This window comes from Lagenorhynchus albirostris, chromosome 5, assembly GCF_949774975.1.
Source record: "Lagenorhynchus albirostris chromosome 5, mLagAlb1.1, whole genome shotgun sequence".
NCBI lineage: Eukaryota > Metazoa > Chordata > Mammalia > Artiodactyla > Delphinidae > Lagenorhynchus > Lagenorhynchus albirostris.
In genome coordinates, this window is record NC_083099.1 from 145,083,996 (window position 1) to 145,111,200 (window position 27,205).

The 27,205-nt window shown below is 51.9% G+C and overlaps 1 protein-coding gene and 1 pseudogene across 2 annotated transcripts in view; one reads left to right on the plus strand and one right to left on the minus strand.

The window, feature by feature from the left end:
• The first annotated feature begins 15,577 nt into the window (after nucleotides 1-15,577).
• COL6A2 (collagen type VI alpha 2 chain) overlaps nucleotides 15,578-27,205 on the plus strand; it is a 35,789-nt gene continuing 24,161 nt past the window's right edge. For both annotated transcript variants that reach the window (XM_060151111.1, XM_060151112.1), the window contains exon 1: nucleotides 15,578-15,655. The gene's annotated coding sequence lies outside the window, so the exon portion shown is untranslated. The remainder of the gene's footprint in view (nucleotides 15,656-27,205) is intronic.
• On the minus strand, nucleotides 20,401-24,392 carry LOC132520342 (histone-lysine N-methyltransferase KMT5B-like; annotated as a pseudogene).

Below are 27,205 nucleotides of genomic sequence, written 5' to 3' on the forward strand. Positions count from 1 at the left end.
CATTCCATCAGCTCCTCACGCCTGCAGGGACGTGGGATCCCAGCTCACTGAAGTGACCACTCAGGACTCCCAGGACCATGCTCCAGGCCTCTCCAGGGGCTCTGCTTTGGGAAAACGCAGCAGAGAGCAGGCCGTCTGCAGTGGGGATGGAAAGGGCACCCAGTCCCTCCTGCCAGCCCATGGCCTTCCCTCATCCCCTGTTGAAAAGCAGCCTTCATGCCCACAGCAAATCATTCCTGCTCTGTGGTGTCATCATGGGGGGTGTGCCTTGGGGTCTGTGCCGTGCGGGGTGTGAATCATGGGGTGTGTGCACCATGGGGTGCGTGCACCAAGGGGATTAAACAGGACACGTGCCGCCTGCTCCTAAACCTGCCCCATCAGCCTGAGCACCTTCTGTACCCCATCCTTGTGTTACCTGTTCTCATTCCCTGGAGGATGGTCCAGATTAACTGCCCTGGCCACACCCACGTGGCCTCCGGCTTCCCAGCTCTAGAGCCCACTACCAGGTGAGCAGGGAATAGCCATGAGTTTCTTTTTTTTCTCAATTGAGGTGTAATTGACATAACATTAAAATAAGTTTCAGGTGTACAATGTAATAATCCGTTATTTGCATACATTGCAAAATGATCACTACAGTAAGTCCAGTTTACATCCATTACTACACATACTTACAAATTTTTTTCTTGCGATGGGAACTTTCCAAGATCCACTCTCTTAGCTACTTTCAAATATGCAGCAAACACCCTATTATTAAGTACATGACATCCTGTGACATTTTCATTTTAAGCTGCAAGTGTGCATCTTTTGACCCCTTCACCCATTTTGCTCACACCCCGCCACCCACCTGAGGCAACCACCAATCTGTTCTCTATATCCATGAGCTCGGTTTTTTGCTTGGTTTTTTTGTTTGGTTTTGTGTTTTTTTAGATTCCACAGGTAAGTGAGCTCATACGGTGTTTGTCTTTCTCCGTTTAATTGATCTCAGCATAACGCCCTCTAGGTCCATCCATGTTGTCACAAATGGCAAGATTTCAATCTTTTTTATGACTGAGTAATATTCTATTGTATGTATATACCATCTTCTTTATTCACCCATCAATGGACGCTTAGGTTGCTTCCATGTCTTGGCTACTGTGAATAAAGTTGCAATGAACATGGGGGTGCATATATCTTTTTGAGGTGATGTTTTCATTTCCTTTGGGTAAATACCCAGAAGTGGAATTGCTGGATCATGTGGTAGTTCTATTTTCAGCTTTTTAAGGACCCTCCGTAGCGTTCTCCACAGTGGCTGCACCAGTTTACATTTCCGCCGACAGTGCACAAGGGTTCCCTTTTTCCACACCCTCTCCAGCGCTTCTCATTTCTTGTCTTTTTGGTGACAGCCACCCTGACAGGTGTGAGGTGGTACCTCGCTGTGGCTTTGATGTGCATTGCCCTATGATCAGCGGTGTTGGGCACCTTTCTTGTACCTGTTGGCGTCTGTATGTCTTCTTTGGAACGTGAGCTTCTCTCTGGGAGTCTAGAGCACATTCAGTGGGTGCCAGGCGATGCCAGCCCTTGAGTCCAGTGGCATCAGAAAACAGCAGCTAAACCTGCAGGGCAGGTGCAGAGAGGCTGCCAGCCTTGCGAGGACTTAGCAGAAGGGAGCCCCCGGGAGCGTATTAGTTTTCTACAAACTGCAGCTTAAACGCACACCCTTAGCCCACTGTCTCTGGGTGAGAAGCCCACGAGGCCAGCTTGTCCTCACACGCTGACAGCCAGGACAGATGAGCTAGGGTGAGACTGGGGGCTCTGAGGACCCTCTTCCAGAGTCATTCGGGTCACTGGCTGTGTTCAGTTCTCTCTGGCCGTAGGACTCGGTCTTCTGGCCGCTGTCAGCTGGGGCTGCCCTCAGCTCCTGCCACGAGGTCACTCCATCTCTGCAACAGAGAGCCCTCACCTCCCTCACGCCAAATCCCCCCAGCTCCACCCAGAGAGAACTCAGCTCTGTAAGGGCTGTGTGGGCGGGTCAGGCCACCCGCATGGTCCCCCATCCTAAGATCGGCTGACTGGCAACCTCAGCTACGCTGCAAACGTGCCGTGGCACTCAGGCCTGGCCCAGGGGCCATCTCAGGATCCTGTGCCACGGGACAGAGCTGGCCTCCAAGCTGGACGCCGGGAAGGGCAGGTCTCCTGGGCAGCAAGGCCAAGACAGCCACCACACGGCCCCCCAAAACCTCATGGGGCGTAGAGCGACTTCTCTGGGACAGCGGGACGGAGGAAGAGACACAGAGACATCGGCCGAATGATTTCATCTCCACCGGGTACCAGACACGGGCTGGTTCTGCAGAAAATGTGGGTGTTTCGCTGTTTCCACAGTTACTCACAAACAACCCGAATTCCCTCCTGATAAATTTGCTGTGACACATTCACCTGGACCCAACTACCTTCAGAACGTTCTTTTGGAGTGACTAATAGGGCTCAGCGGCCCAGGTTCTGGAAAGCGCGTTGTAACAGGAGCTGCCGTGGCCAAGTCGTCTGGCCCGGGGGAGGGCTGTGGCCGTGTCTCTCCCCAGCAGTGTGACGCTTCCCTGGTCCCCAACCCTAGGGACTGAGAGGTGGGCCCAGAGCGGGCAGGAGGGGGAGGGGCCCTGCCTCAGCATCCCTGCTGGCCAGTCACCACGTCTCTGGCGCCCAGATTCCTGGCACTCCCTCTCTCAGCATCCCACCCAAGAGGGCCGGGCGGGCAGGGCACCCCGAGCTCGAGGGCAGGCGGATCTAACCTGACCAGCGCTCAGGACCGACTGCTTGATGGAATCTCCGCTGGCGGCACAAGGGGTGGCAACGTCCTCGCCTTCGTGGGCCGTTCCCTTGTTCTCGGGCGGAGCGCCCTCACGTGGGGACTGGAGAACCTCAGCTGAAAGCCAGGGCTGTGTCTCACTGACCTCCTCACAGGACGTGCCCGCCCTTTTTACCGGCGGGGAGACTGAGGCAATGCGGAGCCAACTCCTGGCCTCCAGCTGCGCGGCAGACAAGGTGGGGCTCCAGGAGCCTGGCTCTCCGTCAGCGCCGTGTGTGGGTGATGGTCAGAGGGCTCGGGCACTGAGGCGGACTCTGGAGACCCCGCCCACCATTCAGTGCCCAGATCCCGAGGTCCAGCGGGGAGCCATCCCTCCGCCATGCTGCAACCACGCGGCCCAGAGAGGCTGACCGGGAGCATCCAGCACGGGCTGTGCACGAGCCCAGGCCCAGGAGGGCGCCCATGAGGCCAGGCGGAGAGGCGGGGACCTCAGGGGCTTTGTGTCAGGAATGGCTTTCTGGATCCACAAGCCTGGCCACCCACCCCGCAACCACTTGCCCTGCACCAGCCATGGCTCCAACCACCGTGCTGAAGGCTGGGCCACCATGGCAGGGCCCCTAGGAGGCCAAGGTCAGTCCTGGAGTGAGCAGGCAGGGCCAAGCTGCTGTCCCTCCTCCTGTAGGGAGTGACCTGGTCCCTCACCCACTCACTTAGGACCCACCGCTGCGTCCTCCGGGCACCGCTGGGCCCTCCAGGGCCACCAGCAGCTGCCTGCCCCTCTCTCCCTCTGACCACTGGCCCAGGAGACCTTGTTCTTGGGTCCCAGAGTCCCCCGCCCCAGCCCTGACCCACCCTGTGGGCCAGGCCTCGACGGCAGAGCTGGGCAGGGCACTGGGGGCTCTCGCTTTGAGGCCCTGTGCCGCCTGGTGCCGAGCCTGAGACTCCTGGCTACCAGGCAGCCACTTGGACCAGTGGGGAGAGAGGGCTCGGGGGGACCTGGCATCTGGCAGGACAGAGAGGACCAGAACCTCCTCCAGGAAGGCCACTCAGAATGGCGAGGCCAGGTCACCAAACACAGGCCAAGTGAGAGGACAGGCTGCCAGGGACCTGGGATAGGGCGGAGTGGCCCGGGTAACCACGTAAGGGGGTCTCGGAGCTGGTGGAAGGGGGCTCCAGGAAGAGCTGGCCGGGGTGGGGCTTCTCCACCGGCCAGGCACAGACGTGGTGATGGGCACAGGCCCCTGCAGGACGGGCGGGGTAGCTGGGCCACAGCCAGAGGAGTACGCAACCCGGCCAGACACTCAGCAGCTGGACCTGAGCTTGGAAAGGTGTCCGAGGGTGGCCGGGCTGCTTCCCCGTCAGTTTCCTGGGTGGACGAGGGCCTGCCCTCAGGAGGGGCGGAATCCAGGCCCCCCAGGTGGAAGCAGTGACCCCAGCACCCCTCCCACACCTGCCGCCGTGTCCCCACGCCCAGGGTCTAAGTGTGTGGAATAACTGACTGGAGGGAGGGGTGGGGGGGACATGTTGCTGGCCTCCCTCAGCCTCGTCCTCGTGACCAGGACGGGCCTGTTCAGTGGGGCTGGATGTCCCCCCCGGGCCGTTCAGGGCAGGGCGGTGGCAGCCTGGGCCCCTCCCGACCCTGGGAGCCCTTGATCTGAGGGGAAATGGATAGGGCTCTTGGGGCATTTCAGAAAATCCCACACCCGCAATTATCCTGAGCCCTGGAATCAGGACTCTCTTGAAGTCCCTTCCAGCTCTCAAATCCGTTCCAGTCGCCGCCCACAGAGCCGCTCACCCCCTCCATGTAGGTCTGCAGGAATTCCGCGTCTCAAGGCTGTTAATCCTCAGACAAGCTGGTTCTGTTTAAGGTTTGATTTGTCGGACAATTTTGAATTTTCTTCCTGCCAGAAGGCGGTCCCATCAAAGGGAAGAGATCCTCCTCGTGGCTGAGGTTGCTGGCCCCTCCCAGCTTCGGCCCACGGGGAGAGGCGGGGCCAGATGGCCCCGGAGGGGCACACACCAGCCGCGGGGTCTGCAGACGTCAGGAGACGCTCGTCCCAAGGGAAGCCGGCAGGGCCCCAGGCCGGCTCTGGTACCACAGTCACCCTTTCTGATCACAGGGGCCTCGCAGTACAAGTGGGGTGCTGGTGAGGACACAGAAGTCCCTGAATCCTGGGGGGGGCATGAAATGGGTGTCCCTCCAGGGGGCCCCTGAGGTCCCTTCCAAGCAGGGGAGCTTTATTTATGATGCTTGGGCTGCACCCTGTGCTCAGGGGCCCTTCCGCCTCCTGGCCCGTCCCCGTGTTAGGCCACAGGCATCTCAGCAGTAGCAGCCTGACTTTGAGAGTCAGTTTCCGGCCTCTGGGTCTAAATCACCCCAGGTCAGCTGTGGCCCCAGGCCTTGCAATCCAGCTGTGGGAGAGGACCCAGGGCCCTGTTCCAAGCTCTGTGGTGTGCCCTCACCTCTAACCACGGCTCCCGTGCTGCCAGCAGTCTGCATCTGCAAACTCTCGCCATCCGGGGTGGCCAGGCCACAGCCGTTCGGGAGGAGTGGGGAGCGGGTGGGCACCATGGAGGGGGCTGCCAACCAGATAAGGCGCTGACCCCTCACGCCCGACGCGGTAAAGGCACAGTGGGAAGAGCAGGGGTGAGCCCAGGCAGGAACCAGTCACCATGCCAGTGGGAAAATAGGGAACACACGGGAGCACATGCAGTCTCACTGCCAAGCGTGAGTGTGCATCTCTAAAACTGTGAGAATAGGGCTCGTCAGGATGGATGCCGGGTGTTGTTAAAAGCAGTTTTGGCTTTTCTCCTCCTTTCCATATGGGGCACTCAGTTGTGCTTCCTGGGTTCAGCTGGACGGCTTTCACATGATCATGCCAGACAGCACATATGTCCACCCAGTGGTGCTAACACCTGCCAGGTGAGCAGGGGAAGATGCCAGAGGGGCCAAGTCACAAACCAACGCTGTCCTGACCCTGGCACCCTGCAGAGTCACTTCCACGGGACAGCTTGTCGACACAAGTGCTAGGAAGATCCCTTTGACGGAGGAGAAGCCACAGGTCGGGTGACTCCGAGACCTGGCCAGCATCACAGGGCACAGGTGGGACTCTGGAGTCGTGCCCTTTGCGACTGGTCACTTGTGTGCCTTGGCCCATGATCCTGACCACTGTCATCATGGACCAGCCAGAGGCCCTGATCTCCCAGATGGACTGACCTGAACGGGACTGTTCATCATCTCAGATAGAGAGACAGGCCCAGCCACACAGGGAAGTCACTGAAGTAGAAACACTGAAGTAGGAAACAGACAAATGAAAGATAAAATCAACAGAACAGAAAGCTGATTGCTTGGAAAGATCAATAAATTTGATAAAACTCCACACATACTAATTTCTAAAAGGAGAGATGTCACAGATTATTAATATCAGGAATGAAAGAGAAAACATAGCTATAGATCCAACAGACACTAGACAGACAATAAGGAACAATAAAGAAACGCAATGATAAGAGAGAAGCATAAGCAAAGTCCTCACCGAACTGTCAACACAATAGGAATCACACTCGGAAGACCCTGGACTTACAGATTTCAGATTTGTTTTATCCCTGGTTCTTAAACACTAATGTAGAGAATTCTTCTCTCTCCACTTCATTTTCAAAAAAATGAAAAAAGGAAAGAAGAAAAGAAATGTAACGACCATCTTTATAACAATAAATTTAGACAACTTACATGAAATAAACAAATTCATTGATAGACACAAATTTTTCTAAACTAACTCAAGAAGAAATAGTCTGACATTTATTAAGGAAAATAAATTCGTTATCCCAGAGGGCATCACTGGAGGATCCTATCAAACATTTAAGAAAGAAGTAACACCAATCCTGTATAAACTCTTCCAAAATATGGAGGAAAAGGGAACACTTCACAACTCATTTTATGAGGCCAGTATTACCCTGATACCCAAACCAGACAGAGATATTAAAAGAAAAGCACAGACCAACATCTCTCATGAATATAGACACAAAACTCCTTAAGGAAACATTAGTAAGTTGAACCTACAAATTTAGAAAAAAGATAACATACCATTACCAAGTGGGTTTATCCCCAAAATGCAATTTTAGTTGAAAATTTTTAAAAATCAAACAATATAACTCACCATATTAACAGAATAAAGATGATGGACCCATTTGACCTCCTCAATAAATGCAGAAAATATATTTGGCAAAATACAACACCTGTTTATGAAAATACTGTAAGAAAACTAGGAATTGAAGGTAACTTTCTCAACCTAATAAAGAACATCATCAACAAAAAAACCAAAATTACCCCACAGCTAATATTGTATTTAACATGAAAACAGGAGACTTCCTCTCTAAATTCGGGGACAGAGTAACAGGTGTTCACTCTCACTCCTGCTACGTGACATCATACTGGAGGTCTAAATAGCGCATAAAGGTGAGAAAAGGAAATAAAAGAAATCTAGATTGGAAAGAAGTAAAACGGTGTATTCACAGGTGATATGATTGTGTACTTAGAAAATTCTACAGAATCTACCCAGAAAAAGCTGCAAGAACCAGTAAGTGAATTTGGCAAAAGGCACAGAACCAATATACAAAAGTAAAAGGCAGGACCTCAGGGATGGCGGAGTAAGGACCGCTGTGAATCTGCTCCTTCTTAACAGCAACGAAATCACTAGCAAAATCATCTAAATTAACTTTTTCTGAGCTCTGGAGATTAACCAAAGGATTACAACAACCTGAAGATTTTATTCAAGAAAAACGACTGTGCTTTGGTAAGAATAAACTACTGAAACATGCTATGACATTAGTGAACCTCAAAAACATGATGCCAAGTGAAAGAAGCCAGACACAAGAGCCCACATATTATATGATTCCACTTGCATGAAACATCCAGAAAAGGAAATATATAGAGAAGAGTAGACTAGCGGTTTCTTGGGGCTGAGCGATGGAAAGGGGGCTAACCCTAAATGGGCATGGGGGCTCTTACTGGGATGATGAAAAAGTTCTAAAACTGATTTGTGACGATGATTACACCACTCGGCAGACTTACTGAAAATTACTGAACTGCATACCTGAATAGGATGAATTTTGTGTTACACAAAATATACCTCAATAAATCTGTTTTTTTTTTAAGCTATGCATAGCCTTTGCTATTCTCTCAGTTCAACACCTAGAATTCTGGACCTTCAAAGAAATGGAAGCCTTGGTAAATATGCCAGGTTCTCAACTGGGTCACTTAGAAAGTTATGCTCTAAAAGTAATGAAGAACTGGTAATTTACCAGTCTTCACAAAGGCATAAACCTAGATTTGAATTATATCAATCCCTGACTGGAGAAAGGAATCCAGGCCTAAACTAACTGCCCACCAAAATAAAATTAAATCCTATAAAAAGGAAGATAACATTAAGAAGAACCTCTACAGTCTTTCACTGATAATGTCCAGCATTTAATAAAAAATCATCAGGTTAGTCAAGAGACAGGACTATATGACTCTATGGGAAAAAAACCAACAAGAGAAAAAGATTCACAAGTGGACCTGGTTTTGGAGTTATCGTACATGAACTTTAAAATAAATGTGGTTAATATCTCCAGAAAATGGAAGGTAAGATAGAGAACTGAATAAGAGAACTGTAATCTAGAAATGGAAGATTAAATGGAAATTCTAAAAATTAAAAATACAGTAATTAATAGTAAGAACTCAATGGATGGAATTAACAACAGATTAGACATGGCAGAAGAGAGGATAAATTCGTTGGAAAATTGGTCAATAGAAAATGGTCAAGACTGAAGGACAAATTAAAAACAGATAGAAAATACAGAAAAGAACATAAGAGATAAATGGAACGTGATGAAAATGTCTAACATATGTAAAATTTAAGGCCCAGGTGGAGAATAAAGACAGAATGGAGCAGAGGCTATATTTGAGGAGCTAACAGCCAAGAATTTTCTAAAACTGAATAAAGATATATAACTGCAGACTCTAAAAAGAAATCTACATAAGCCAAACAGGGCAAGTACAAAGAGCACCACTCCCAGGTGTATCACAGTGAAACACTGTAAACCAAAGGCTGGGTCTTGAACTTCTCATCCCACCAGTGGTGGTGGGTTTTCCCCTCCGTCACCTCTGGGTACATCTAAACCAAATAGAATTCGTTTACAAAATGCCTCAGAATATTTATGCCTCCTCTTGACCAGCCGTGTGGTACTGAACTGAAAGGCCCAGAATGTCATGCAACTCAGTTTCTGCTGACACAGGAAGGCCACGCCACCTTCTCAGGTTTTCCTCCCCCACCTGTCCTCCCTGTGAGCATCTGTCTCTTGTCTGTGAGGCTCTCGTGACACAGGATCCATTGGATAAGGTGTATGAAGGAAGCTCTGTGGATGCCACCTTGGGGAGCTGCTATCTTCAGGCTGGCTTCACTTCCCAAGAAATGACCAGACGTGCAGGGGAAGTAAGGACCCTCAGGAGCGTCGCATAGCTGGACGGAGGCCACCATGCACTCACAGCCTCTTTCCATCAAGGGGGCAGCTCTTGCCCAACAGCACGTGTCCCCCAACCTTCCTGCCACCTGGTGTCCTGGCCCCAGGCAGGCCCCTCGCCGGGGTCCCCCTCTGTCCTGGCTCGCACTGGAGATGTGAATGGTGGTCCATGCCAAGTTGTCACAGCGCCCTAGGTTGTCATGAATACAAGCACTCTGCTGCCCAACACCCACTAAGTTTATCCAGACCAGTGAGGTAGCTTTGGCTTAAAACCGTAAAAGGTGTCGCCCTCCCACCAACTTGGAACACACACTGTGACACACTGACTCCTGGCATCACCCATTAATGGCGGGTTTTGTCATTTCTGAGTCTGGAAAGCGGACAGTGGAGTTACTCTGTCAGCCCCATGGGTGAGGAAAGGAAAATGTGAGTCCACAGTCTTCTTCTAAATGCATTTCTGAGGCTGTGAAAGCCCCGCCCCGCCCCCCAGAATAGTCCCACAAGAGCCACTGAGCATGAGAAAGCCATGGAGGGCTTGTCCACATGGAACCACTTAAGGCCTCCCGCGGCCTAAAAACATGTGGGCAGAGGAGGAAATGACACTTCTTTTTAAAAAAAATTTATTTATTATTTTTGGCTGTGCTGGGTCTTCGTTGCTGCACACGGGCTTTCTCTAGTTGCGGGAGCCGTGTTGTGGTGTGCGGGCTTCTCGTTGCGGTGGCTTCTCTTGTTGCGGAGCACGGGCTCTAGGCGCGTGGGCTTCAGTAGTTGTGGCTTGTGGGCTCAGGAGTTGTGGCTCACGGGCTCTAGAGCACAGGCTCAGTAGTTGTGGCGCACGGGATTAGTTGCCCCGCGGCACGTGGGATCTTTCCGGACCGGGGCTCGAACCCGTGTCCCCTGCACTGGCAGGCAGATTCTCAACCACGGCGCCACCGGGAAGCCCCAGAAACGGCACTTCTTAATCCCTCAGGTGGGGCCGGCAGGGCCCACAGCCAAGGGCAGCTCCTTCCCTCACTAAGGGCACACTCACATCTTCAGGAATCGCTGGTCCCCCAGGCCTCAAAGCGCATCTGTGCTGCTCACCCCCGCACTCTTCCCACAGACAGGAGTGACCCTGGCACCTGGCTTCCTCCCGGACACCCCTCAGGGCCATGAGCCCCCAGCCTCGGACCTCAGCCAGGTCCCTCACGGGATGCTGCCCGGATCGGGCAGCGTGGCAGTGCAGACAGCAGCCCGGGGCCAGAGCTGCCAGGGCCGCTGGACTCAGGACACCTGGCTGAGGTGGGGCTGACCCGGGTTCCCCTCCGTATCCTTCTGCACCTCAGAATCCTGGGGGAACAGCCGTGCAGGAGCAAGGGGAAGGCTCCTCAGGCCCAAGGGACCATAAAGGCTAAGTGACGCCTCCAGAACTCTCTAAATACAGCCACAGCAGGAGGCGCTGGTGGTTTTCAGGGGAACGCGAGGTGCCTGCTTTCACTGCGTCGGACACCTCGCAGACCCCCAGCCGAGACGGGCTGGACGCAGAGGGCAACTCTCAGGGTCTTGGTCCCCACGAACCTCCATAGAATATCGGGCCCTGCAAGGCCTGCCTCTGAGGCTCAGGATTTACCGGCTCAGCAGCCCCCTCCCCGCGCTGAAGCCGGGCCCCGCCCTGCAGGCATAAAGGCGCAGGAGGCCGGCCTCGCCTCCCAGGCTGAGGTTCTCTTCCCGGGAAGGTTACCTGCGCCCTCTGCAGCCGAGAGTGCCGGGCAGCCGGTACCATGAGCCGCGTGCGTGCAGCGCCCGGCAGGAAGTGGGACGCCATCGAGTGACCGACGCTGTCGTGACCGCCTGGATAGGCAGACAGAGCTGCGAGCACGGCGGGCGCTGATGGCCCCCACGGAGGACAGGGTGGGGACGCAGGCTCCCAGCAAGGCCGCAAAGTGCCCAGCCTCCCCCGGTGTCCCGGCTGATCCCGGTGATCGGTGATCGGGAGTCGGGAAGCGTCTCTACAGGTGAGGGTCATCCACAGACACACGGCCTCGCTCCGGGGCCCAGGGACTGCCCAAAGCCCGCAGGGCGCTTCCCACCAACACCTCTGACGCCAGGGCTCCGAGCACAGGGCCGCCTGCACCCAGCCCGGCCTGCTGCGCGGACACACCTGCTCCCCGCCCGAGTCACCGGAGACACGGGGCGGGGCGATATTCCTAAGAGTGGAAGGTGCGCCTGCAGAACCCAAAAGGCCTGCCAGGCCTGTGCTTCTTCCTAGAAAGGGGGCGCCAGGCGCAGCAACTCGTCTTTCACTTTGGGGGGACATCCTGGCTCACCCCCGACCCCCGGCCCTGCAACCTGCCTGAGGCGCAGCTCTCTGCATTTCACAGGGCTCCCCTCCCACATCTGGGGCACACGTGTCCTAAGGCCCTCTGCTCACAGCCTCCTGGCTCGTCCTGCCCAGTGCCTGATGTCCTCACTGCGACGGGCCTGTGTCCTGTCCTGGGGGACGTCCAAGGGCCCAGTCTCCTTGACTGTGTTAGGACAGAGGGGAGAGTTGGCACAGCCCTGAGGCCAAACCGTGAATGAGCACTATGACCCCTCCCACTGACCGCAAACTGTGTCTGACCATCTTTTTCTAACTGGGATGGAAAAGGACGTCATCACTGATCCACGGCCTTACTAACCTGCAACAAGGGTGTCACGAGGACGTCACACCTGGCGCAGCAGGTGCAGCTGGGCTGCTCCCTGGTTAAGCCTCGGGGGTCTACACTCTCCAGGACCAGCCAGTCTCCACAGCCCTTGTCACCACAGAGACCGACAGCCCACCCCGCCTGCATCCTCCAGGTCGTGACCTCCAGGACAACACGTAGTTTGTGGTTTACCTTCTGGGGCACGAGGGGGCCATGTCCAAGCTTCCCCTTGGGCTTCCCTGCTGGGTGGTCTGTGGCCACACTGGCAGGGAGCCCAACGTGCAGTTACTCCAGGGCCCAGCTGCACACCTGGGGACAAGGAAAATGACCACTGAGTGGTCTGACCAACACTTTGGCCAGAATTCTTTTATTACCCGGCCTGGTAAACGCCCCCTCCAACAGGGAGGCCATGGTGACATTGTGGGTCTCCAGGTGTCCAGTGTCCCCTCAGATTCTGGGTCCAATCATCCTCAGAACGTCTTGAGAGCTCCCTACCAGAGCGTTCGGGCCACCACGTAACTGCTGTAGGTCCTTGGGAGCGTCGGGGAGCCTCACAGTAAAAACTGGCCAAGGCGTGGCCCGGTCCTTCCTCGTGGCCGCCCGGCCACCTCTGCAGTCAGTGGCTCTGAGGGGAACTTCGTGAAGTCTGGGAACAGAGTCGGGACCCCGCCCCTTCACTGGGCCCTGGCCTCAGCCTCTTCGCTCCTTCCTCCGCCATCTACCAGGGCAGCTTCAGCACTTCTATTCTGCTCACTGTGGGCCAGAACTTTCTCCAGGCCTCTGCGAGTCATCCCAGAATTGAGCGTGCCCGGTGACCTGAAGACGTGCCAGGAGCTTAACTCCGAAGTTCCGAGTAAGCGCCTCCAAGGTGAGAATTCCTGCTTTCACAGTCTTCTGTTCTGGCCTCTGGGTCAAGGACCCTCAAGTCCAACCCCAGGGCTGCTGCCCGGTGCCGGCAGGTGGGCCGGCTCTCCCGCAGCTCCTCTGACATGCGACCTCCGTCCTTCTGACCCGGCCCACTGGACTCTCTCCCAGCCATTGGCCTGGCAGCCAGGAGGTGGGCTGGGGTGGCCTCCGAGGGGGGCATCTGTTGCCTTGCAGCAGGGAGGCCCCTGCAGCAACTCCCAGCACAGCGAAGTGCTGGCTCTACCAGGGAAGAGGGGGGCCCCGCAAGCTCTGACGGCTCAGGGGTCTGCAGAGCCTCATCTCAGGGCTTCCACCCGGACGTCCCCACCCAGGTTCAGGGTCTCGGGTTTACTCGGCCGGGGCCTGGCCGCCACAGCCCAGCGACGGCCGAGTGGTCACCGTGCCTGGAGCCGGGTGCTCCCATCATTCTCAGCCGCTGCTCAGCCCTCGGTTCTTCCCCCGAAGGAGATGGGATCTCTTTTTAGGACAAAGAGACCCTGGTGCTCACTCTGTGCCCTTAACCGTTGGCTGACTGCCTCAGTCTCCCGTTACCCCCTGCAGGGCCATCGGTGCAACTCAGCACTAGCCAGGTAGACCTCCGACCGCTTCAGACTCCTGAGTCGTCATACCTGCGAGGTGCTCCTTGTAACAGGACATTTTCCCAGGTCACCCCTGGTGGAATCTGGCAACTGGGCCTCCACCTTGTGCCAAGAACTCCCTGCCCCACACACACCAACCGGGACGGGGTCCCCAGTGCTGGGAGAGGCAGCACCAATGCCCCCTGCACTCCTGTGTCCCCTGGGGCCCTCCGAGAAGGAGGCGCCAAGGCAGGCGGGATGTGACTAGGAATGCACTGGGGCAGTGGCTGCAAAGGATCCAGGAGAGGCGGCTGGGGACGACGGGGGAGCCCTCGGGCCAGAGGCGAGACCCCGGGAGGACACGGGCAGGGCGCTGGGGAGGGCGAGTGGCCGCCCACAGAGCAGCTCCTAGACCGTCCCGGCCATGGTGACAGGGGCACCTGGAGCCAGCTTAGCCCCTTAAAGGATTTGGGTCTTGCAGGAGTGGGCCTGCGTTCATAGCCCTGGGAGCAGCACCCATGTGAAGTGTTGCCCCAGACAGCACAGGTGGACCCAGCAGGGCAGCACCATGCGGGGCCCTAGGCGGCAGCACTCCAGGAACAGGGAACCTGGGCTCGTGTTCCTGGCCACCACGCAGCTGCTGCACTCGACACACTTGCACACAGACACACACACCGCACATCCACCCACACTCATACACAGATACACACACTCACACAGCCACACCCCCACCTCAGTGCCCCCTGGCTCTGGCGCCCATCCACACGGGAAAGGCCCCTGGGGAGGAGACAGTGACTGGTGCGGCCAAGGGACGGGTGGGCAGTGGGTGGTGAAGTGGCACTGATGGGCGTCCAGCCTGAGGGCCTCCGGGAGGGGCAGCAGGTGGACGGCCGCATGCTGGAGCCGAGGAGTAACTGGCAAGCCCTTCAGGTGGCAGAGCAGGGCCGTCCTGTCTCGAGGCTGCAGGGGCTGCATGTGCCTCCCCTTCTGCTTCAAGTCACTACTGCTGGGCTCACTGAGGACACAGAGACCCCTGGCCTCGGCCACCGGACTGTCCCAACAGGAGAGGGGAGCCAGCTGCACCAGAATCCGGGCACAGTCGGAAAGAGGTGGCCAGGAAGACCAGCGGGGCTGCGCGCGGTGGGGAAGTCCTCCTGGGCACACCGGTGGCCAGGAAGCTCTGGGGTCTCTCTCCTCTTGGGCGGAGGGGCTGAGTCAGAGATGTGCAAAGCTGCTCAGCGGAGCCTGGGGCCACACCTCCTGCTGCCTGGGCCCCCTTCAAGGATGGCGGTGGCACGCCCTATCCCAGAGCCCAGGGACCTCACCCCCAGCCCCGCCTGCACCCTCCCTGAAGGAGGAGCCCTGGTCCTGGGGGGCTGCCGCTCCAGGGTGGGTGGGGGAGTGGCGAACCCCACCACAGCCCTGACAAGGACCCTTCTCACCCTTTCCCAGACTCGGCTCAGGTAGGGCCATCACAGTGGCCCCAGGGCCCAGCCCCAAGAGCACCTGTGGGTTCTTGCAAGGAAACCGGGGCCCAGCCAGCACTACTAGGCCCTCGCTCCCCACCCAGAGCGCCTGAGGCTCCCACTGTCCTGGCTGCCCTTGCCCCTCCCCGGCCGGCCTTTCACCCCTGAGGGGCAGGGACCCCACAACGGGACACACGTTGTGATCAGTGGGTCACAGAGCTGCGTGTCCCTGCACGAGGAAGAAGACCCCAGCTCGCTGGTCCTGAGCAAGGGGGACGTGGGGAGGGGACGCCTGGCGGGAGGACCCTGCGGCCTCCCAGGGCTGCTCCCTCAAGGGGCGAGTGATTGGGGAGTCCGAGGCGCCCCAGGCCCCGGAGTAGACGCCGCTGGTCGCGGGGAAATGGGCGGGGGCGGGCAGCAGGCAGGGAGGTGGGCAGGCGTCCAGTCGGAGCAGCAGGCCGAGGGCGGGGAGCGTTCCTGTCCTCGAGGGGCCGCTCTCCCGCCCCGTCCCCAGACTCCCGCACCCCTGCCCCCTCCGGTCCCCTCCCGGCCCCTCGGGTCCCCTGTCGGCCCCGCCCCGCCTCCATGCGCGGGGCCGCAGCGCCTCCCGGTGGCCTCTGTGGGCGCGGGGCGGGGCGGGGCGGGGCCGGGGCGGGGCCTAGCAGCGGCCCCTCCCCCTGCCCACTCGGCGTCGTCTCGCACCGACTGGACCCGGAGCCTCTGCGCTCGGGAAGAGTCCGGCGAGGGCTCCCGACGCGTGGTCAGGTAAGGCCCTGGGCAGCGCGGTCCGTCTCGGCGCCGGGACGCAGCGACTTGGCGTTCGCCGCGGGACGCGCCCGCCGCGGTGCCCCCACTTCCACCGCCAGCCTCGCTCGGCGCCCCCGGGTCCGCGCCTGGGGCGCCTCGCGCGGGGGCCCGTCCGTCTGTCCCCGCCTCTCCTGGGGCCGAGCTGGTCTCCCGGTTCCCGGCGCGGTGCTGAGGCCACGGCGCCTGCCGTCCCTGCCCGGGTCCCCCATCTGCAGCCAGACCCTTGGCCGCTCCTGGGCGGCTTGGTTCTGTCTCGGGCCCGGGGACATCTCCGGAGGTTCAGGAGCCCAGCTCACTCCCATGAGAGGACCCCCCCCAACGGAACTGAGCACAGGGTCTCCAGGGGTGCTGGCCCCCCTCCTCAGCTCGGCTGAGAGGGAGCCGATGTCCCTCGTCCCCCTGGAAGGACTGGCCCCTAGAATGAACTCTGAGGGGCCAGCTTCCCGGGCACTCGGACTGCAGGGGAGGAGGGGGTCTCTGCTACCCGGAAGCAGGGGTGAGCAGGGATGGGGAGAGCACAGGCCACACCCCACTCTACCCAGGAGTCATTAGGAGCCCAGCCTGCCCCTATTCCTCTGAGGCTGGAGGGGCGCACCGGCATCCCCCCGACAAAGTCTGCTGGTCGGGCCCCACACCCACCCAGGGCTCCTCACGGGCCCAGCAGAGCCCAGGACAGGACCCAGCACCCACTGAGGGGGTGGGGAGATCAGCCGCTGAGAGTATCAGCTGATGCTGGTAACAACAACCAAAAACGGCAGGGTGGCGCCCTGGGGTGCCTGCCATCCTGCCTGGGGGCCCCAGAGAATGGTCCCCTGAACCCAGGGAGAAAGCTGATGGCCCCTACACCCCCAGGTCACCCAACTGTCCCCACGGGAAAGATCTGCACTTGTAGAGGGACACCCAAAAAGAAGGAGGGTTGAGGGACACAGATTTCCCTGGGTTTTGTTTCCAGTATGGAAGTTCTGGCTTGGAGGCCATCTTGCGTTGGAGTTTATTCCCTGTCTGCCTCACCAGGGCCAGGAGGCTGGACGGGCGCTGGGGGCTCCCAGGAGGGAGGAAAGTGGTCTGCCTTCCTTCTGCCATTCCGAGGCAGGAGAGCTGGGTGGGGGAGAGGGCCTGGGCCCCCGGGGCATAGGTAACTGGAGGGGCTGGATGCAAGGGGCGCAGATGTGTCCCCTTGGCAGAACGTGGGTCTCAGTGGGCCACTGGGCCACTCTGGCCCCCGGGGAAGCTGCCACCCTGGGCTGATGAAAGTGACCTGGGAGGCCTGTGAAGACCGCGGCAGGTTGGGGGCAGGTTGGGCACGTCCACAGTGGAAACAACAGGGAAGGCAACATCCAGGTGAAAGCCAGGCTCCAGCCGCTGGGTCATCTGGTCGGGTGGAGTGCAGCCCTGCACCGGGCAGGGCACATCCACGCCCAGCAGACTCTGCATCGCCAGCCAGCACAGGCAGCTCTGTTGTGCAGCAGGCCCGCCTGAGGCCCCTCAGGTGTCGGATGAGCTCCCTGGGATGGGCCGGTGCCTGGGAGAGGAGCAGGACCCAGGGGTCTTCCCGGGGCCTCAGCAGAGGGTGTGGGCCACGCCCAGCCTCCTCTCTGGCGCTGCCTTTCATCTGTAGAACAAGGTCTCTAGGTGCACAGGGTATAGGGAGACCGTGTTTGCGGCCACGAGTGCTTTACAATGCTGGGAAACCTAGCTCTTGTGATTATTTTAAGAAAAACTCAAATAGTTTGATTCTTTTCCTTTAAACACAGCCCCGTGTTCCAGTGGGTCTCTCCTTCCTGTGGCTCCTTTCAAACATTTGTGCAAAGCCGGGGGGCCCTGGTGTGGGGCACACCTGCAAAGAAGCAGGGTTCGTGGGGTGCTGCCCACTGAACAGGACCTGGGGGGCCGGTCCCCACCCTGAAGATGTGCTGGGATTGGGCCAAATCAGAAAGCAACACCCTGCAAAGACCGGGTGCAGATCTGCCGCGGAGATCTGAACAGACCGGCATCCCCACGCCCCGCCAGCGGTTAGCCTCCGGGGGCCCACTGTAGACCCTGTGACGGGCAGACGGAGGGTGGGCATCCCCACTGTGGGGGACTGCACCTTGGAGAGCAGAGTCTGGGTCAAAAGTTCTGAAAAGTGTCAAGGCTTCCAAACCTGTTGTCAGAGCCACCAGAGGAGTGGAGACGGGCCCTGGTGCTCTGGCTGTGGACAGTGTCTGGTTTTCTGTCCTGTTTGCCAGTTTCATAGATGAGGGATGGTGCCTTGATGGTTTGCCTGCGTGTCCTTGGTTTTTGTGCAGCTCGATCACTGACCATTTGCGCTGCTGTTACTTTCCTCATCTTCCCCATCTTCCTAATGGGCGCTCATTTTTTACTACTTTGTAAGAGATTTTTTTCCCTAATTTTTCAAAATTGTGGTTAAGTACGCATAACATAAAATCTACCATCTGAACCATTTTTAAATGTATAGTTCAGTGCTATTAAGTACCTTCATATTGTGATACCATCACCACCGTCCATTTCCAGAACTCTTTTCATCTTGTAAAACTGAAACTCTGTCCCATTAAACACTAACTCCCCAATCCCCCCTCCCCCAGCCCCTGGCAACCACCATTCTACTTTCTGTCGCTATGATTTCTGAGATATTCAAAGTACCTCATATAAGTGAATCATACAGTATTCATCTTTCTGTGTGTGGTTTATTTCACTCAGTATAATGTCCTCAAGTTTCATCCATGTCATAGCATGTGTCAGAATTTCCTTCCTTTTCAAGACTGAATAATATTCCATCGTGTGGATGGACCACATTATGCTTATCCATTCGTCCGTCAATGGACACCTGGGTTGCTTCCACATTTTAGTTGTTCTGAGTAATACTGCTATGAACATTGTTGTGCAAATATCTCTTTGAGACCCAACTTTCAATTCCTTTGAGTCTCTATATCCCCAGAAGTAGAACTGGTAGATCGTATGGTAATTCTACTTTTATTCTTTGAGGGGCCACCGTACTATTTTCCATACAGCTCTACATTTGCACATTCCCACCAGCAATTCCAATTTCCCCTTATCTCTCCAACATTTCTTGTTTTCTGATACTGTCCATCCTAATGAGTGTAAGGTGATAGCTCATCGTAATTTTGATTTGCATTTCCCTAATGATGAGTGACGTTGAGCATTTTTTCATGTGCTTATTGGCCATTGGTATAACTCCTTTAGGGAAATGTCTGTTCAAGCCCTTTGCCCATTTCTGAATCAGGTTGCTGGGGGTTTGGTTGTTGAGTTTCAGTTCTCTATATATTCTGGATATTAATCCCTTATCTGATCCAATTATGTAGGCTGCCCTTTGACTCTCTGGATAGTGTCTCTTTTGTATTGTTCTGCATTTATTATTAAAACCAACAGTCAATGGTAAATGACAGACTGACTGCCTGTCTTTGTTCACTTTGGACGTTAAAGACTGGAATAGGAACACAGTATCACTTTTCCACAGCAGAGGTTAGCCCTGGCCTCTGGCCCCCAGCAGCAGGTAGAGTCAGACTTCATGGAAGTGACAGTCACCATCGTGGGAGACACCCTCCCTTTTCTTTGGGCTCTTCTGTAGTGGAGAGGAGCACCCAGAGTTGGGCTGAAGACATCTGAAGACACAGGGAGAAGAGCCGAAATAATCAGACCTCAGACGGTACTTACGTGCTGAGAGGTACGTATGGACGTTTATAGTGCCAAAGCAGGTGTGCTGTGGGGACCATCAGGTTAAAACTTCTAAACTTTATTCCTGTCAGAGACAAGTCAGACTAAAGAGGCTACTGCTTTAGGGGCAACTAGAAAACTGGTGTCACCCAGATGCAAAACAGTAGCCATCACAGTGATTCCAGGACTTCAAAGCTCCACAAACATGATGTGTTTTCTTTTGCTTGTTTAGGCTTTCTTCTCTCTTTTCTCTTTATTCTTCATTCTGTCTTTCTCCAGTTTCCATTAGGCTCTACCTGCACTCGCCACTGGTACCTTCAAGCTCACTTCTTTCTCCTCTTCATCTCTCTTGCTGCTTTGAGGAGTGGCTGTTACAACACACCATAGTAGAGCAACATTCAGAATGCTCCTCTATCACAGTTCTGATTCTGGAAACTGGTGGTTTGGTGAATTGCGTCAGCTCATTTTGAAAAAGGCAAGCAAGTTGTAAAAAGGGGGTGGGGAGCCTGGAGGCCAGACGCTATGAACTCCCCAAGTCCACCATCCAGCCTAACAGACTGACCAGGCGTGGAACACGTGTGTGCCTGTGTGACGCCACCTCGTCCTTTGTCTTCTCGTGGGACCTGACAGCATCATCACAGAGAAGCTAACACCGTGGAAAGGTTTCTTTCAAACGTATGACGACCTTGCCTTGTTTTTATTCCTGAGTGGTGTCTGCATCAGTGTTAGAACTGACTGACTGAATTCTTACTGCTGTCACCTAACATTTGAAGCCTATTTAAAGGTTTACTGTTTCTCTGAGTCCATATTTTCTATTGATAACAGGAGCAGAGGCAAGCAGTCCCGCTCTGGATTTAAAAGCGCCAGTTGCCGTCTCTCACAAGTGTAACGCTCGCAGAACTCATTATTGCCCCCAGAAAACCCATCTCCATAATAACAAGAATTTCTTCTCCAGGTTCAGTATCTCTTAGAGCCTTCGCACTTGCTGTGTCTTGGCCAACTGACACAAACCCACACTTGGTCTGCAGTCATGGTTTGTAAGTGTAGCAGGACCAAGGTGAGCTGAGCACGGCTTTTCCTTCTGGAACACACAGCACTGAAGTCGTTTTCTCTGGGTCCAAGTAGGATGTTCTCCTCAATTGCTGAAAGCTCAGCCACACAACCCACCAGTAATTCTGTTTTGTCATTGCGTTTCCACTCTTTTGTTGCAATTATTTTGGCTCTATTTTGTTCTAATGAGTATCTGTGACAAGGCATTATTTCAAATCCACTGTCAGTTGCAAACATTCGCAAGTAAATAAATACGTGTTCCTTGAATAAATTCTCCTGCATCATTTTCTTTTATAAATTTATTTTGTTTATTTATTTATTTATTTATGGCTGCGTTGGGTCTTTGTTGCTGCGCGTGGGCTTTCTCTAGTTGCGGTGAGCAGGGGCTACTATTTGTTGTGGTGTGCGGGCTTCTCATTGCGGTGGCTTCTCTTTTCGTGGAGCACGGACTCTAGGCACGTGGGCTTCAGTAGTTGTGGCACGTGGGCTCAGTAGCTGTGGCCCACGGGCTCTAGAGCGTAGGCTCAGTAATTGTGGCATGTGGGCTTCAGTAGTTGTGGTGTGTGGGCTCAGTAGTTGTGGCTCACGGGCTCTAGAGCGCAGGCTCAGTAGTTGTGGTGCACGGGCTTAGTTGCTCCTCCTGCATCATTTTTGTGGTTGCAAAGTCAGACATTTGACGGCTTTCTCCAAGTGCTCGTCTTTCTTAAAATGTTCGATCACTTCCTTTAGTTCTTCTTGCCTTCCTGTAAGAGACCGAAAGCTAGTATTCATTTTGTGTGTTTGAAAACCAAAATAGGGATCAAGAACCAAACTGGTTGCTAGGTCATCATTTTCAGAGTTCCTTGGTGGACATTCCAGAAGATGGTACATATCGACTGTGCCCTTCACATCCTGAATTACAATAACCTCGCCTCTTGTGCTACCCTGGGGTCCCAAAGGCAGCAGCTGGCCTGGGGACTCCTCATCCTGGGTCCCAAAGCCTCGTGTTCTGAGGCTTCGCTGCCTCCTCTGGTGCCAGGCTGCCCTCCCCTCACAGCCCCAGAGCCTCGCTGCCCTCCCCAAAGATGCATCTCCGCCCCCAGTGAACCGCTCAGACCCTGCCTGTGACTGGTGGAAGGACACGAAAAGGAGTGCCCTGGACCAGGCTGAATAGTGTCTTTTGATGCACAAATTTTTTAAATTTTCATGAAATCCAGTATGCCTATTTTTTTCTTTAGTTGCTTGTGCTTTTGGTGTCATATTCAAGAAATCATTGCCAAATCCAGTATTGTGAAGAGTTTTGCCTTCTGTTTTCTTCTAGAAGTTTTATAAATTTAGGTCTTACACTTAAATCACGGATCCGTTTTGAGTTAATTTTTGTGTATGGTGTTAGGTAAGGTCCAACTTCATTCTTTAGAATGTGGATATCCAGTTTTCTGGCACCACTTGTTGAAAAAGACTGTCTTTTCCCCCACTGACTGGTCATGACAGCCTTGTTGAAAATTGTTTGATTACATACGTGAGGGTTATTTTTGCACTCTATTCTATTCCATTTGTCTAGATGTCCCTGTATCCCAGTGCCATACTGTTTTGATTAGTGTAGCTTTGTAGTAAATTTTGAAATCAGGAAGTTTGTTCCTCAGTTTGTTCTTCTCTTTTAGAATTGTTTATGCTATTCAGGGTCTCTTGAGATTCTTTGCGAATTTTAGAGTGGTTTCTTCCATTTCTGCAAAAGTCATTATTGAGATTTCGATGGAGAGTGCATTAAATCTGTGAATCACTTGGGATAGTATTGACATCTTAATATTAATTCTTCCAATCTATAAACACAGAATATCTTTCCATTTATTTATATCTTCTTTAATTTCTCTTATAAATGTTTTATATTTTTTAATGAGTCTTTTTAAATTTGTTGAGCCTTCCACTGTTGCTACACTTCTCCTCCTCATTGCAAGCCTCTCCCCCTCTGGTTGAACTGACTTCCAGGAGATTTAAAGGGCTGGCACCTTTTTTCCCCCATTCATTTTTCTCTTTTTCTCCTTTTGGGAGCCAGACATTGAAGATTATGACATTCAAAAGCAACTGCATATACAGGGGAAATTAGACAGGAGCTGCACATGCCTGGGGGAAAGTGCAGGCTCAAGAAGGAAATGAGAAGACCTTACCTTTACTCCTCAGGCTGAACCTTGGCACAGAGACAGCCTACGACAATCAAAAACAAAAAATAAAAATGAAAACAAACAAACAATCAAGAACAGCAAACCCTAGGGAAGGACAAGAATCTGATTTCCAGAGTTACCATTTTAGATTCAAATGTCCAGTTTTTAACAAAAAATCAAAAGGCAAACAAAGGAACAGGAAAGTATGGCCCACTCAAAGGAAAAAATATAAACCAACCAAAACTGTCCCTGAAAAAGACCTGATGGTGGATCTACTAGACAAAGACTTTAACACAACCATCTTAAAGATGCTCAAGGAAATAAAGGAAGATGTGGAGAAAGTCAAGAAAATAATGTATGAACAAAATAGAAATGTCAATAAATAGAAAACCTAGGTAGAATGCAAAACGATTTAATAGAGCTGAAGAATACAATGACTTTTAGTTACTTATTAGAGGGATGCAAAGGCCAATTTGAGAAGACAGAAGAAAGTGTTAGTGATGTTGAAGATAAGACAATGGAAATTACGAGTCTGAGGAGCAGAAAGAAAAAAGATTAAAGAAAAGTGAACAGAACCTAAAGGACATGAATACTTGTTTTGGGAGTCCCAGAAGGAGGTGAGAGAGAAAGGGGCAGCGGAAATATGTGAAGAAACTTCCCAAATCTGATGAATGACATGAATATAAACATCCAAGACAAGGAGGATGAACTTAAAGAGACTCACACTGATACACATTATAATCAAACTGTCAAAAGACAAAAACAAAGAGAGAATTTTGAAATCAGCAAGAGAGAAGTGACTCATCATATCCAAGGGATTCTCAATAGGATTACCAGAAGATTTCTCGTCAGAAACTTTGGAGACCAAAGGCAGGGTGTTGATATATTCAAAATGCTAAATGGAAAAACACCTGTTGCCTGAAAATTCTATGTCCAGCCTAATTGTCCCCCAAAAGTGAAGGCAAACTTAAAACATTCCCAGATAAACAAAAGCTGAAAGAGTCCATTACTGCTAGACCTGCCCTGTAAGAAATGCTCAAGAGGGTCCTGCAGGTGAAATGAAAGGACACTAGACAGTAGCTTGAAGTCATATGAAAATATGAAGCTCTCAGTAAAGGTAAATACATGAGCAATTATAAAGCTATTATTATTATAACAATAATTACTGTAACAGTGGCATGTAACTCGCTTTTTTTCCTACATGATTTGAAAGACTAATACATTTTTTAAATTATTAATCTAATATATACCCAAGAGTGGAATTGCTGGGTCATATGGTAGTTGTACTTTTAGTTTTTTGAGAAACCTCCATATTGTTTTCCACAAAGGATGCACCAACTTACATTCCCATCAGTAGTGCATGAGGGTCCCCTTTTCTTCACATCCTCACCAACATTTGTTATTTGTGTTCTTTTGACGAGAGCCATTCTGACAGGTGTGAGGTGATATCTCATTGTGGTTTTGATTTGCAATTCCCTGATGGTTAGCAATGTTGAGCATCTTTTCCTGGGCCTGTTGGCCATTTCCTCTTTGGAAAAATGTCTATTCAGTTCTTCTGCCCATTTTTGTTTTTATAATTGCTTCACAATACCGTATTAGTTTCTGTTGCACAAAAAAGTGAATCAGCCATATGCATACACGTGTCCCCATATCCCCTCCCTCTTGAGCCTCCCTCCCATCCTCCCTATCCCACCCCTCTGGGTCATCGCAAAGCATGGAGCCCATCTCGCTGTGCTATGCTGCTGCCTCCCACCAGCCAATGATTTTACATTCGGTAATGTGTATATGCTGATGCTACTCTCACTCACCCCAGCTTCACCCTCCCACCCCATGTCCTCAAGTCCATTCTCTATACCTACTTCTTTATTCCTGACCTGCAACTATGTTCATCAGTACCTTTTTTGTTTGTTTGTTTAGATTCCATGTATCTGCATTAGCATACGGTATTTTTCTCTTTCTGACTCACTTCACTCTGTAGACAGACTCTAGGTCCATCCACCTCACTACAAATAACTCAATTTCGTTTCTTTTTATGGCTGAGTAATATTCCATTGTATATCTGTGCCACATCTTCTTTATCCATTCGTCTGTTGATGGACATTTAGGTTGCTTCCATGACCTGGCTATTGTAAATAGTGCTGCAGTGAACATTGTGGTGCATGTGTCTTTTTGAATTATGGTTTTCTCTGGGTATATGCCCAGTAGTGGGATTGTTGGGTCATATGGTAGTTCTATTCCTACTTTTTTAAGGAACCTCCATACTGTTTTCCATAGTGGTTGTATCAATTTACATTCCCACCAACAGTGTAGGAGGGTTCCCTTTTCACCATACCCTTTCCAGCATTTATTGTTTCTAGCTTTTTTGATAATGGCCATTCTGACTGGTGTGAGGTGATACCTCATTGTGGTTTTGATTTGCATTTTTCTAATAATTAGTGATGTTGAGCATCTTTTCATGTGCCTCTTGGCCATCTGTATGTCTTCCTTGGTGAAATCTGCCCACTTTTTAATTGGGTTGTTTGTGTTTTTGGTGTTGAGTTGTATGAGCTGTTTATATGTGTTGGATATTAACACCTTATTGGTCATATCATTTGCAAATATTTCTTCCCATTCAGTAGGTTGTCTTTTCGTTTTGTGGATGGTTTCCTTCGCTGTGCAAAGCTTTTAAGTTTAATTAGGTTCCAGTTGTTTAATTTTGGTTTTATTTCCTTTGTTTTAGGAGAGAGAGCCAAAAAAATATTGCTGTGATTTATATCAAAGAGTGTTATGCCCATGTTTTCCTGTAGGAGTTTTATGGAATCTGGTCTTACATTTAGGTCTTTAATCCATCTTGAGTTTATTTTTGTATGTAGTGTTAGAGAATGTTCTAGTTTCACTCTTTTACATTTAGCTGTCCAGTTTTCCCAGCACCACTTATTGAAGAGACTGTCTTTTCTCCATTGTATATTCTTGCCTCCTTTGTCATAGATTAATTGACCATATATGCATGGGTTTATGCACTGGGCTGTCTGTTCTTTTCCATTGATCTATGTGTCTGTTTTTGTGCCAGTACCATACTGTTTTGATTACTGTAGCTTTGTAGTATAGTCTGAATTCAGGGTGCATGATTTGTGCAGCTCTGTTCTTAAAACTAGCATTATTGTAACTCCACATTTTGTTTTCTACATAATTTAAGGGACCAATGCATTAAAAATAACATTTGCTTGTGTTTTGGGACACAAAATGTGTAAAGATGTAATTTTGTGACATCAATAACTGAAAGGGATAGGGAGGGAGCTTTTAAAGAAGTAGATTTTTTAATGCGTTGTTGAAGTTAAACTGGCATAAATTCAAATTATATTGTTATAACTTTAGAATGTTAAATGTAATCCCATGGTAACCATAAAGAAGGTACCAAAAGAATATGCACAAAAGGAAATGAGGGGGCTTCCCTGGTGGTGCAGTGGTTGAGAGTCCGCCTGCCGATGCAGGGGACACGGGTTCATGCCCTGGTCCAGGAAGATCCCACATGCTGCGGAGCAGCTAGGCCCGTGAGCCATGGCCGCTGAGCCTGCGCGTCTGGAGCCTGTGCTCCGCAATGGGAGAGGCCACAACAGTGAGAGGCTCGTGTACCGCAAAAAAAAAAAAAAAGAAATGAGGAAGGGATGTAAATGTTTTACAACAAAAATCAGCTGCACACAAAAGAAAACAGTAATGCAGGAAATGAGGAACAAAAAAGCTATAACTACATAGGAAACAAATAGCAAAACTACAGAAGTAAGTCTCTCCTTATCAGTAGTTACTTTAACTGTAAATGGATTAAACTGTCCAAGCAAAAGACAGAGACTGGCAGAATGTATATTAAAAAAATGAGATCCAACTATATGCTGTCTACAAAAGATTCATTTTAGAACCAAAGACACAAATAGGTTTGAAGTGAATGGATTGAAAATGTTATTCCATGCAAATAGGAACCAAAAGAGAGCAGGCGTAGCTATCCTAACACCAGATTAAAATGGACTTTAAATCAAAAAGAGTTACAAGAGGCAAAGAAGGACATTATATATTAATAAAAAGTTTAAAACAACAAAAATATATTACACTTGTAAACATTTACACAATAATAGGCCATCAAAATTTTAAACCTTAAGAATATGAAACCTTGATCATGCATTGGGAATATGGTTGCCTGGCTCTTGGCATGTTTCCACTCTGCTCACGTTGTTTTGTTTTAACGAAGGTGATATGTGGGAGCCCAGTTATCATGAGTGTGGACTCGGAACCATGCTGCCTGAATTTGGATCTCAGCTATTATCTGAGCACCGAAGACAAGTTACCTGTCTCAGTCTCAGTTTCCTCATCTATGAAATGGGGATTATAATAGCACCAGTGTGCTATCCACAAGGGCTCTTGTGAGGGTTAAAAGAAAAGATGTAGTATAGTGTCTGGTGCAGAGTAATCATAAGACATTTCACTGTCATTTCATCTTTTCTATTTCCTTCAAAGACTTTTTGGTCCATGTTTTACACTCAGTTACTTACTTCTCCTGGACTTTATTTGGGTGTACTGTGTGAGGTGGGATTACTTTATTTCTAATCACATCGTGACCCCTTTTCCCAGCCTTCTCTCAGTGCTCTGAAAAGCAGCCGTCTCATTTCCTCAGTTC